Source organism: Heliangelus exortis, chromosome 1, assembly GCF_036169615.1.
Source record: "Heliangelus exortis chromosome 1, bHelExo1.hap1, whole genome shotgun sequence".
In the NCBI taxonomy this organism is placed as follows: Eukaryota; Metazoa; Chordata; class Aves; order Apodiformes; family Trochilidae; genus Heliangelus; species Heliangelus exortis.
The window spans coordinates 166,530,875-166,543,975 of record NC_092422.1 but is presented as its reverse complement, the minus strand read 5'-3'; positions in this window follow the sequence as shown (position 1 = coordinate 166,543,975).

Here is a 13,101-nt window from a genome sequence, read left to right as displayed (position 1 = left end):
AACTATTCTTATTTTTTTTTCACTTCTTATATATTATGAGAAAGCTGTACTTTTAAGTGTAAGTGTATTGGTAAGAATCAATCCCATGCATTCCCCATGATGGTACAAGATGGTAAAACTCAACTAACCACATGACTAGAAGAAACAGCGACCCCCAAATACACTGGGGTTTACTCAACCAGCCACAGAATTTTCCTACAGAAATGCCAAAAATAGAGCAATAGTCCCCAAGGGTAAGAATAATCCAGAGCACCTGTCTGGTCTTGTAATGTCTCAGTTATGAGTGGTATGACACAAACCAATTTTACTACTTTGGGAAAATAAAAATGTAGTCTTGAAACCTCTTTACAGTATTTTGCTATGTTGCTTTTTTTCCTCAATATGACAACAGAACCTTTGATAAAATTACATAGCACCACTTCCACGAGGCAGTTTTATGATGAATGCCCCTATGTAAAAAGTGAAGTCTAAATACCTGTTTGTTTTTTTCATTATTAAAAGTGTGCCTGCACATAATCCATATAACTTTTTTCAGATTGTTAAGTAGTGAATTTGCTTGCAAATGTCTATGTTTGAGGTGGCCAACCTCTTAAACTTACTGCCTGATTTTCCAATACTCATGCAGCTGGAAACTGCTTCTTCAAGATCCCCTTATCAGATTCTCTGCACCTTTCTATACCCCTTTTCTCCCCATGGTATGACATCTGCTGATGCAAGCTCCTGAACTCATTCATTGAACAAATCACAAAAAAAAAATATCCAGTTTTAAAATGAACTCTCTCCTTCTGCAGAAAAATTCATGTACCTCTTACTCACAGAGCATATAGCAAAAAATCTCCATGTATTGAATAGCTTGTATTGACACCTAAATTAAATAACAATACTGTGTTTTCCACAGCAGATTTTTCAAACTATAATGCAAGCCACCTAATTGAATACCTATTCTTTCTATTCTTTCTCTCGTTTGCCTACCATCCTTTGGTTCCATTATAATAAAATTTCATCATGTTAGCTTTTTAAAAATCAGACCTACAATCTGATTATTAATCAAGTCTAAAATAAGATCAAATTAGTCTTTGTTTCTGTGATAGACCATATACGTCTTAGGAACATTGAATGACTGAATTTGCATATGAGAATGTGATTTATGGGATCAGGTGCTGTTCAATGTCTTGATGCATTTAGACTCATGGAAATTCTACGTATAATTTAAATATATAGAGAGCCTATAAGGTTAAACAGAGAAGTAAAGCCTGTAATGCTGATATCCTGTGCACTGCACAACCATAAGAGAGGCATTTTCAGATGTTCTGTTCACCTCTTCTCCCACAGCCACTGGGGGATGAAGATCTCCAGGAAATAAATCTCTCATTACAAGGTGAACTCCAGGTATGTGTGATCAGCAGATGCTGGAGAAGGATCCTCAGCATTCCCATACTTCCTCCTTGGTGATTAGATACAGTTACTGTGAGCTTTTCTCTTTGAAGGTAGTTAATAACACACAGATCTAGACATATGTGGGAGGTGACAAAGTTAATGTGGGTGATAAGAACAGAATGTGCTAATGAAGTATCTTGTTTACCAGAAGGGATGGTAGAAAATAACTGAAAAACAGTGGAAAAACACTGGACTTTGGTGGGAGGAACCTGGAAGGGTATTATGGAAGGATGCTGGGAAAGTACAGGAGTATATATGTGGACACTCAGATGAATAAAGTTTGTCCCAGAAAGGAAAGTGAGTCTGTGAACATTATGCCAGACATACTTATATATTACTCATGGTTTGACCTGGATTTTGCCAGTCATTCCTAAATACAATTACTCTTGGTGTGCTGTGCAAAAGATCTGAGAAGGTTTAGAAGATTATTAAAATGCTCCTCTCAGGCATTACTAAGGATTTTCAACTACTTTAAAAGCAGTCAATAGAATATGTATTTTAAGAGTAACACTAAGTCAAAGGCAGAAGAACTTCTTAACAGTGGTGTTTCAGTCTCTAGGTGTGAATAGATGAGCAATCACTCCAGTCCTCAAAAAGTTGTAAGTACAGACAGGAATGCTTGCAGAGGGATCAAACCTATGTGTTAAAATATCTTCAGAAAGCTGATCTAAAGCTATAGTGTGAGTATAAAGTAATTCACTGCAGAATTTCTTGAGAAGAATAATTTAGTCATGATCTGTATATAAATTAATTTCACTTGCACTTTGCTTTTATAGTATTATTACCAGAAGCTCTATGAAGTTACAGAATGTGTGAGTCAGACATTAAAATAGCTCTTAGGAAGATACACATCAATTTAATAATTTTACTGGAAAATTTGGATTAGTCAGAAATTAAGACTTGGCATAGACAAACTGGCAGAAAAAGTGCAAGTAATGATACTGTTTACCTAAAGTAAGAATTCAGCTTCAGTAATGACGAATATATAACTTTCTACATTTCACAGAGGATTCATCTGACTCACAAGGGCTCACACATACTTCAGGTGAATTTAAGCTGCAAATTTCATACCTGCTTAATGCTTAATAATAATCAGTTCTCCATGGAAAATCTGATCGGGAGATAACTTTTTTTAAGAGGAAAAGAAGTGTTTAAAAGTAAATGTAAAAAACAACCTCCCCCCCAAAAGAGAAGTTATTAATTCCTACTCATGCAGCTTCTGCTGTTTTCCAGTCTGATGGGCCACTGGAGAAACTACTCAAAACACTGGGAATGTTCAGCCACCACTGTGTAACTGAGGAGGAGGAGGTAACAAGAGCTACAACACTCTCTAGAAAGAGCAAACTGATTATGGGATGTTTTAAGGGGAACGACCAAAGGCAGGGAAAGGAGGGACCCACAGGATGAGCAAGCATGAGTAAATGGAGATAAGGGATAAAAAGGAGTCAGTGGCATGTAATCCAGTCAACAGCATGTTTGTTTTATGAGGTCTCCAGCTGTTCATCACAGTCTGTAATTTTTATTATTAAGATCTGCCCCTAATCTTTTTCTCTGCTTTGTGTGTTTGTGGATGGAGAGAGTAGAGAAAGGTTTGCACATCTTGCTGGTGAACTTTGGGTCTGGGCAGCAAGAAAAAAGAAACAGGACCAGGCTAACTGTGGTCATGCTTTTGTGAGTGCTGTTTGTGTCTATGTGGTGCTGGCAAGGGCATAGCTTTCTGCCTGTGCTGGCCAGGATGTGTATATGTGTAGGTCTATGAGTGGGATGTGCACGTGTCCATTGGCATTTCTGGGACACAGCCTTGCTACTGGCTACTGATACACCCACAAGCTGTCCAAGAGGAGAAATACTCCAGATCACTGGGTTCAGGTTCCCTTAACATTGCCTATCCCCCTTATTTGGTCTGAGGACAGGTGGTCCTTCATACTTAGCCATAGTCTTATGAAGAGAAAGTTCCTCAAAGAGGTGCTTCAACGGTAACACAGTGAACCCCGGTAAGAGTCATAGAATCATAGAATTGCTCAGGTTGGAAAAGACCTTCAAGATCATTGAGCCCATCTTTTCCTAGCCCTATTACCCTATTCTTGCAGAATAAGGTGCAGAAAGCAACAAGTGTATCTGAAAGAATGAAATTAAAATATAAGATGCAGAAAAGCTTAATTATATGGACATTGAGATCAATGCTTGCATTATTTTAAATTATATACTACAGCTCTGGGTTTTTAACATTCACAGTTGCAAACACGATTGCAGCTCAGCCAGGAGAACTTGTTCCATGGGGACTAATGAAAAAGTGCCCAGACACACCAGAAAGGTGTGTCAGATATATAGCAGTACCAGATGTTTCCCACTGACTAGGAAGTTTGGCAACTGTTGAAATTTATTTTATCAGTTAGCTGGAAGTCATTTCAGGTCAGGACAGACAAGTTTTATTCAAGGAAAGATTTAACAAATTTTATCGAAAGCCAGCATTTTCCAAAATTAAGCATATAATTAATCAAATATTAATTAATAAATAACCGTAATCAGAAAGGGTTGACAACTGAATTAAGAGAGTCTTGGTATGATAAGGAAAAAAACATGAATGAAAAGCAGAGAAATACTTAGTCTAATGTGTGAACTTGCATGAGTAAGTCCAGTAAATGCTATGTGCTTAGATTTGAGCTGGTAAAGATGTAAAAGCTTTGACTGTTGTCTGGACCAAAGATTGACTTGGATGGGCAGATCATGTCATGGGCACAGCTCAGGACAGGAAAAGGAGAGCTTCAGATCCCTCCTTTCTCAAAGGAACTCAAAGCTCCCAGGGAACTGTATTGAATTTTAATCACCCAGGTCAAGATGCAAAGGTTTAAAGAGTCAGAGCTTACACTCAAGAAATGCATGAGTATAGAATAAACCTGCCCAGACCCACTGATGTGCAGGAGACAAGTATCTGGCCCACTATTTTTATACTGCTATCTGTGTGCACCTAATTCTTTCATTTGCATTTTATCTGCCTTATAATAGGACAAAGTAGCCAATATTGTTCTATTTTTTCACATAAATAATGTCTTTTCAGTGCTTATATGTAGACTTCCTTGAACATTTCCATTTTAGTTGAAGACAGTAACAATACCCTGGCGTGTCTTTTCATCTTAAACCAGCAGTTTAAGCTTAAGTATGCAACACAACTTGTCTATATTTCCCTCTACTTCCAAAAAACAGTGTGTTTGACCATTTAACTTCTATTCCTTATACTGTGTTAGCAATCTTTTTTTATACAAATCCCATCTCTATTCCTTATAGAAGTTTTAAAGTCATTTCACAGCTGAGTGGAAACCTAAACAGAGCTATCTTAGTGTAATGAAGCAGAAAACGATAGCTCCTTAACAAGACTGGTATATAGTGACAAACAGCTCATAAAAACCCCATCTGCCACAAAATATTCTATTTTAGTTGCTTTCAAAACTAAATGCTATGTTTCCTGATTCTTTTCGGAAAGAAAAGAGGATATATAAAGCCTAACCCATCAAATTGTCCTTTGATAAAAAAGAAAGTAAAAATCACACAGCTAAAAAATAATCATCTTATGATAAACTGAGACTAACCATTCCAAACACCACAACAGTGTAATGTCACTTTGGAATGCATTTATAGTACATGTATTTTTATTTTTACTTAAAGCACAAAGAAAATGCTAACCATTTGTACTATACAGAAAAATTCTGATGATTTAACACCTGAGAACTGCATGTAAAAACAACCTGTTGTGAATTTTGTTTTGTAAAAATAGTCCTATTTTTTGTAAAAATAGTCCTAGTGACTGCAGTCATATAGAAGGCAATTACCTGTAACTTGAACTGTATTTATCTTGTTTAAATGATTGGTCACTAATTCTAGATCCTGTAGCTTTTTTGCCACCCTTAGGCAGAATAATGCCACTAACTAAAATTATCCATACTATTTCTGGGAATTCTCCATCAGAAAATATGATAAAGTCTTCCTGTTTTCCAAACAGAATCACTAAATGCTGCAGTTCACTTGGATTTGCTGTAAACTTGCTCTAACAAATATGCTGTGGGCATTGCTCCTTTCTGCAAGGACCAGAACCACTTCTTGGGTCCTGTCTTGCCCAAGGAGGATATGCTTTCATTTCAAAAAGATAGAAAGCCATCACTATTTTTGCAGCAAGATGCACTGCATCCTCAGAGTAGCAATGAAACTTTTTTGTGATGCTAATATACAGACTACTATGCACAGGTATAAACTCCTGAAGAGTGATTGTTCTTAGCTGAACTGAAACTCATATCTCTTCCTCAGCCTTAGGAAAAAAAGAAATAATTGCTTAACCAGGCTCTCCCTATAGTTAGATATAAACTTTGGCCACTGTCTCTTCAGACCCACTGTTTGTAGTGCATCTTAGTGAGTAATGCTTTAATATTATTTTTTTTTCCTGGAAGATAAAAAAATTTATATTTAGCTAAGGAATCAATTTTTGAGCAATGGCATCACCATTTTCAGAGATATAATTTCACACTGGTAAGAAAGTCAATACACAGAGTTCAAAACTAACTTCTAATCCTTTGCTCAAGACTTGGGTAGCTTTTGGCTTAGGAGCTGCCCTAACAAAGACAGTCAAGGAGCTAAGCCATCAATACACATAGCTAAAAAGAGAGGGGAAAAAATCAATGGCATACATTTCAGCTGTTACAGGTGCAGCAAATGATCATAATTTGTTTATAACAGCAGTGCATGCCATGTCTTACCTACAGACAAGAAATATATTAAGAAAAGTTGTCAGATGGCATTCAAAGAATCAAAGTACCTGCTGCAATCTTTTTTCAGCTATAAATGTTACCTCGAAAATCTTGTGGCATTTGATATTCATGGACATTTTCCTACCCACTGAACTGATTTTTTGACAAAGTTGACTGTAGTTTGTTTTGAGGTGTGCAGAAAAGGCATGCCCAGAAGGCTTCTTTTTGACTACCTAACAGCTGTGGAAGTGACATGCTGGCAGGAGCATGGCTGAGGGTGCTTGGAGGTTGTTCAATAGAGTGCCCTAAGGCTAGGAGAAACAGAAAGCACCAGAGGGACAAGACAGAAAGTACTTGATTTCCACAGGCATAAATGTAATCTTCAGTAATGAACTTGCAGTAGCTTCACAGTGATGTAAAAAGACAGAATCTGGTCTGTGCTCATCCTCTTGCTAAATCTGAAACTCTCTCCCTGATAATAAGAATTGGGAAGTGCTGTCAGGACCCCCCTGGGCTGAGCTGAAGCTTCTTTTCTCCTCATCTAGCTCCTCACATCATGCCCTCATCCCTTCAGCAAAAAGTGCAGAATCAGTTTGACTTGGATAAAAAACGAACAAAGTGAAGAGAGAAAATTTGTCTCGCTAAGAGGGCTCAGTGAAAAGTTGCAAGCAATTTTGGAATTTGAAAACAGAGTGGCACTGCTTTTCTGAACCAGGGCATCACTGTCAGTATGTGATCTGACACTGCCAAAGAAGCGGAAGGAGTTAAGACTGAAATTTCTTCCCTTTTCTTGTTACCCCACCATTTCACCACCTTTTGTATAAATTTAAGATGAACCTGGCTGAGAGCAAGAATGGAGTATTGCCTGTACACTTAGGCATCATAGGTAAACTGATTAATTCAGAGTACCATGCAGTATTCTCAGTTTACACTGAGACCCAGCACCTCAGCTTTTATCTCCTTATCATGCAGAGACTTCAAATTCAGTTGTGCTGGGGGCTGTACAAAGGAATGACTGCTCCTCAGTGAATTCAGAAGGGATAATGTGAAACACATTGCTAATAACATTGAGTAACCTATAAAGCCAGCTCCTTGGCTTTTATTAGAAACCTTTTGAGATGAGTTCAAATAGAGTTACCTTTGAGAGGACTGGAAGAGCGGGTGTTGCCTCGCTGCAAAGATCACTGGCCATCAATTTTAATTATTTCCAAGAGCATTTTCAGGGCAGCTGTGACTGCCTAGGCAACTAATTTAACCACAATTTCATCAGATATTTTGGCTTTAAAGAGGATGAACCTGTGTTAGAATAAATAAATGAGTCTCAGATTCAGTCGATGTTTTATTGTTCTAGCACATATTTAGCTTCTTACCTGTCTAAATGAGTAATTAAAGAATTAAAGAGGTGCTAGGAGTTCAAATGTATTTCTTAGATCTGGACCTGACCCCTCTGAGTTTTGATGAGAAACTCAACAATGCTAATTAATTTACATGGGAATTTTTTTTTTTTTTTTTTCTGGATTTGAGCTAGAAGTGGACATCAATGTGAATAACTCAGAAGGCATTTAGCATTCAAAGAGGCATTCCTGTGCCAACAGCACTACATTCTGGTTTCAATCCGAAAAACTTGGTGTTATCATTCTAAAAGGAACCCAATAGCTGTTGAACTAAAGAGTGCGAAGTCTAGAAAATTTAAATAATGTAAGACTAGAACAAGCATTCATCTAAATCCATATCTCATCTTTGATCTTTGCTGTCAGTAGGTGCTTAGAGAAAAAGCAAAATCATTACAAGCATAAAATTTCTCCTCCTTGAGTAAAACTTTCAACACCAGCAAATCTTAACTAGTAGATTCTGCAAAGGTAATATTGTCTTATTTATGATTTAATCTGACTGGATTTTTTTTCTTGCAAAAATGTGTTGTTTTTATTTTTAGCAGAAAATTTCCACTTAGCCATTAAGTATTAATATTTTTCTTTATTGTAGCTTAATCTATGAAATCATCCATTTTTCTTCCCTTTTGGCTTTTTCTGCTTTTTGACAGATGGTAACTATCACCAGTTTCTGAGAGTTTTTCTATTGGAAAGAGGTCAAATCATTTTTTTTTGTTTACTTTCTCTTTCCTTTCTTCATTTTTTCTATCAGATGGCATAATAAAAGACATGCATCCATCAAAACCTCCAGAATTTGAAATGAAAAATAAACCCCCCAAAACTGAAAAATGCCAGCTTGGTTTGAAACAAGTTTTCTAGCTCCATTTGTAACAATAAAAATAATACTTTTTTTTAGCCAGCTATATTAAACTTGAGTATGTGTCCTGGTTTGGGCCAGGATAAAGGTGATTTTTCTGAGTTTCTTGTCGATGGTTGAACTTGCTGGGGTGGACAGCAAGTTTCTCAAATGGAGTATTCCATCCCATGTGCGTCATCCTCGGTATGGAGTTGGGGGATCACGAGGACCGAGCCACACCCTTACCAGCTGATCGGCCTCACCTGAGATCATCAGCAGAAATGCTGGGTACCACCCCCCTTAACAGCTAATTGGTCTCACCTGTGGCACTATAAAAGACCAGCAGAAGCTCCTGGCTGCCTCCCTGGCTGGCTGCTTGTGGCCCTGCTTGCTGCCCTGCCTGGTTGCCTCCCCTGCTTCCCTGCCTGCTTCCCTGCCTGCTGCCCTGCCTGCTGCCCTGCCTGCTGCCCTGCCTGCTGCCCTGCCTGCTGCCCTGCCTGCTGCCCGGTTGCCTGCTGCCCTGCCTGCTGCCCGGTTGCCTGCCTGCCTTCACCCGGCATCTGGGAAGGATCCCATCCAGTCCGTTTGCCCGCCTGCTGCCCTGCCTGCTGCCCAGTTGCTTGCCTGCCTGCCTTCACCCGGCTTGCGTGAGAACTGTTGGGGGAAAAGGGGGAAGGACTCTGATATTCATTCTCCTGTATATTTGTGTATATATATATATATATATATATATATATATAGCATTTTTCTTTTCTTTTTCCCTATTTACCATTATTGTTTCATTAAAGTTGATTGGTTTAGCCTCCAACCCATAAGTCTCTCTCCCTTATTCTCTCTCCTTTCTTATCAAGGAGGAGAGAGAAATTAATAGAGAGCATCTGTCACCTGGTTTAATCGCCGGGCCAGTGTTAAACCGTGACAGTATGATACACAAGGCAGAATGGACGACAGCTGATGAAGATGTTGAGCGTTAAGGATGTGAAGGGAGCAGCTGAATCCAGCAGACCCCATGACATGGGGGTTGTTCCCTCCTGGCCTCTGTAGCCCATCCAGGTACAGACACAGTGCCTAGGGGCTTCTTCATCCCAGTCCCAGGATCACAGCTGCTGCTGTGCCCAGGTGCAGGTCCAGCTGGGGGCATGGACACACACACACCAATGCAAACAGTCATGCAACCTGTCATTGACTTTAGCAGCAAGAACATATAACACCATTAAAGCTCACATAAAACAGAAGTGCAGAGACCCATGTCCCGGTCATCTCCTTTGGATGAGCAGGAATGAAATTTGCTGCTGAAAACCACCTCTGCCCACACACTTCAGATTCACAGCCATACCCACAGTGATGAATAACTTGAGATCATCTCAGTCTCTAATTCTGTGTAATGCCTGGGTCCAGACTCTTGCCCCCCTCTCCCTGTGAAGAAATCCCCCTGCTTGCCAGATATTCCAGTTTGCCTGACACTGTGCAGACACGTGTGTTCATATACTCATCTCACTAGCAATCCCATCATTAAAATAATGAATTCTATCCATAAACCCAGCACTGTCAAGCTCACCACTAAACCAAGTCCATAAACACCCCATCTACATGTCATTTAAATACCTTTAGGGATGGTGACTAGACCACTTCCCTGGGCAGCTTGTTCCAGTGCTTGATCTCTTTAGTAAAGAAATTTTTTCCTGATATCCAATCTAAACCTCCTCTGGCACAACTTGAAGGTATTTCATCTTGTTATATTTTTTGTTAGGTTGGGAGATGAGATGGACTCTCGCCTCTCTGCAGCTTCACATCAGGCTGTCGTAGAGAGCAGTAAGGTCTCCTCTCAACCTCCTCTTCTTCAGGTTAAATGATCCTAGTTTTCTCAGCCACTCTTAATAAGTCTTGTTCTCTGGACCCTTCATGAGCATCACTGCTCTTCTTTGGGCATACTCCAGCACCTCAATGTCCTTGTGGTGAGGGGCCCAAAACTGAACAATGTATTTGAGGTATCTCTCCTGATGCAGGTCTCTGCCTACTCATGCCTAAAAGCTCAAAAGCTCAAAGTCAGTGAATTACATACACATACCTGAATGAATTCCATTGAATTCAATGCAGGAATGCTTGTGTAGTTGACTGGAGAAAACACACAAGTCTCTCATTGATGGGAACCATCCCTGTCCTTCATGCTTATCCCTCTCTTTGATGTCACCAAGACCTATGGGTGTTGCGACCTTTTCTCCAGTTGCTGGCACTTAGACTTCAGCAGTCGCACACAGAATAGAGACTGAATTATTGAGAAAAAAATAATCAAGAATAGGATTTATTCATGCAGGACTGTTATAAAAGTGTGTCAGCTGACTAATAACTGTCTGACTCCTTTTACTTCCCCATCTCCATTTCCCATGTTTGCTCCTCTATGATCTGCACTGATCTTTTCTTTTCCCTGCCTTTGGTGCTTCTCCTGAACATTTCATTGCAAGGTTTACATGTCCACACAAGTACTTGCTGATGCCCCAAATACTCATGATTATCATCTAGACCCCTTATTTCCACTGACAAAGCTCAGTTTGACCCTTTGCAAGTCTGTGCCTGAGAAGTTCCTCCAGTGGCCACAGAGTTCTGGTTTTTGCTACTGTCTCCAATACCACCTGCTCATTACTGCCTGTCTCCATGCTCAGTCTTTTGTTTTTTGTTATTTGTTATTTCTTTTACTCAAATAGTCTGTGATCAGGTAACTTAGCAAAGTGCTTTCAACCCATTAACCCTTTGATTGAAGAACTGAAAAATTTGAATTCTCATGTTGCTTGTGCAGGTTTGAATTAATAGATTCTTCTGAAATAAATGAAAGATACATCAACTGACTAGTACCAAAGGTTTTACTTTTACTTAAACGAGGTGTCTCTTATAATTGATAATATGAGGTAAGGATCTAGCACAGCATCACCATAAGTACTCCTGTACTGTTATCAATTCCTATGTATTTGGCAGTTTTAAAAAAAGAACTATATTCAAACCAGTTATAACAGATGAACAATAAAATGTTGCAGCTATCATGATGCTCATCAAAGACCTGAAGAGCAACATTCAAACAGCATACAATTCAGAATGGATCCACTCTGTTCTGCATATACCTGAGAGAAAAAATGCGACCATGTACATTTTGTGAACACTATCTTCAATCCAAAGAAAAGTGATTAACTTTGTTGGAAATTCTAATATTTTTTCTTTATCCACTGGTTGATAAAGAATAGTATTAAGATGGTGAGAAAATTCCTGATGCAAAAGTCAAGGTTTGTGAAAGACATACTTTAAAATGCATATCTCTATGACTGATGCATTCTCAATTTTTCACTTACTTCCCTATTAGGTTTACAAATCCCATAAAAAAAGTAAAGCTCTCAGATACTGCCAGCTAATCCCCTTTCCCTTACTTGATATAATGGAGTGAGACCTTAAAATTCAGAGGATTATGTACAAATCCTGATCCTGAAGGTATAAATACTGTTCCAGTTGAGTACAGTGGAAGTCTCACATGTGCATCGAAGGGAAGGATACAGCCTTTATCATTTAAAGATTCCTGCCAAAACTCACTTTTTAATAATGATTTCTTTCTCTATTTCAAGGACTTTCAATTTTCCAGGAAACTTGAGCATAAATACAATTTAAATCATTCAGTTGCAAATCTCCTCTCTTTCTATCAGAACATAATAGGATTCAAAATAATTACCAGATTTCTCACTAAACTAATGAACTGAAAAAAAGTACAAGCTGCAGGAGCTTACCTGTCTACACCAGTGCCTTCTATCAATGAACAGGGGCTCAGAGTTAGCTGGATTAAGACAGAGATTACTTCCAAACATGCAGCACTCAATCACTCAAGTAAGTAGAGTGTCCTACTAATGTTTGACAAATCTGACAAGTTCTAAAAGCCATCCATAAATGAACAAAAGCCTATCCCACTTTGCCTCTTCAATGGCTTGTTGAGTTGTGGGCATTGTGAGTGGCCACACACACATATATAGGAATAGGACAGGTGTCCATCATGTACCTTTGGCTGTAGCTAGAGTGTGGATGACCAACTTCCACTTAAACAGGAAAAGCAACACTCCCATACACAATGTAGTATTTGTTAGCTAATGACAATGTAGCTATTATGATGCATTAAGTGGAATTAATGGGTGAAACCTATGTCTTCATAGAATTTCATCCATAACTTTATTTTGCATGGGTCATTAGAATTCACAGTTAAACTCTGTCCTTCAGTGTGTATTTATAATGTTCCCTGGGACCAAGTGAAACATAACTCATAAATTTGCCTGCAAGGAGTAAGACACTGTAATTATCATGATAATTAACCTGGATATCAGATTACTTTGAATAACTGATTTGGATAACTCACATTCTGAGATTTACAGATGGACATGTTTAAGGGCAATTCAGTTCCTGCTGCACAGGTAAGTCACCTTCATTTTGCTCTATATGTAGTTATTTTGCTCATTAAGTAAATGGAATTGATTAAAAGCCTACATGAAATTTTAGAATGATATAATACAAGGTTTTGTTTCTGTCATGCTGTGTGGAACAGGAGGGGAATAGAGAGAGAATCCCAGCAGTGGAGTTAGCACCCATGAACAAAACAGTCTCAACTGCACAGTCTGGGTCATGATTCAGTAATGCAGCTCCATTTTCCACTACATGAGAATCACAATTTCAGATTTCA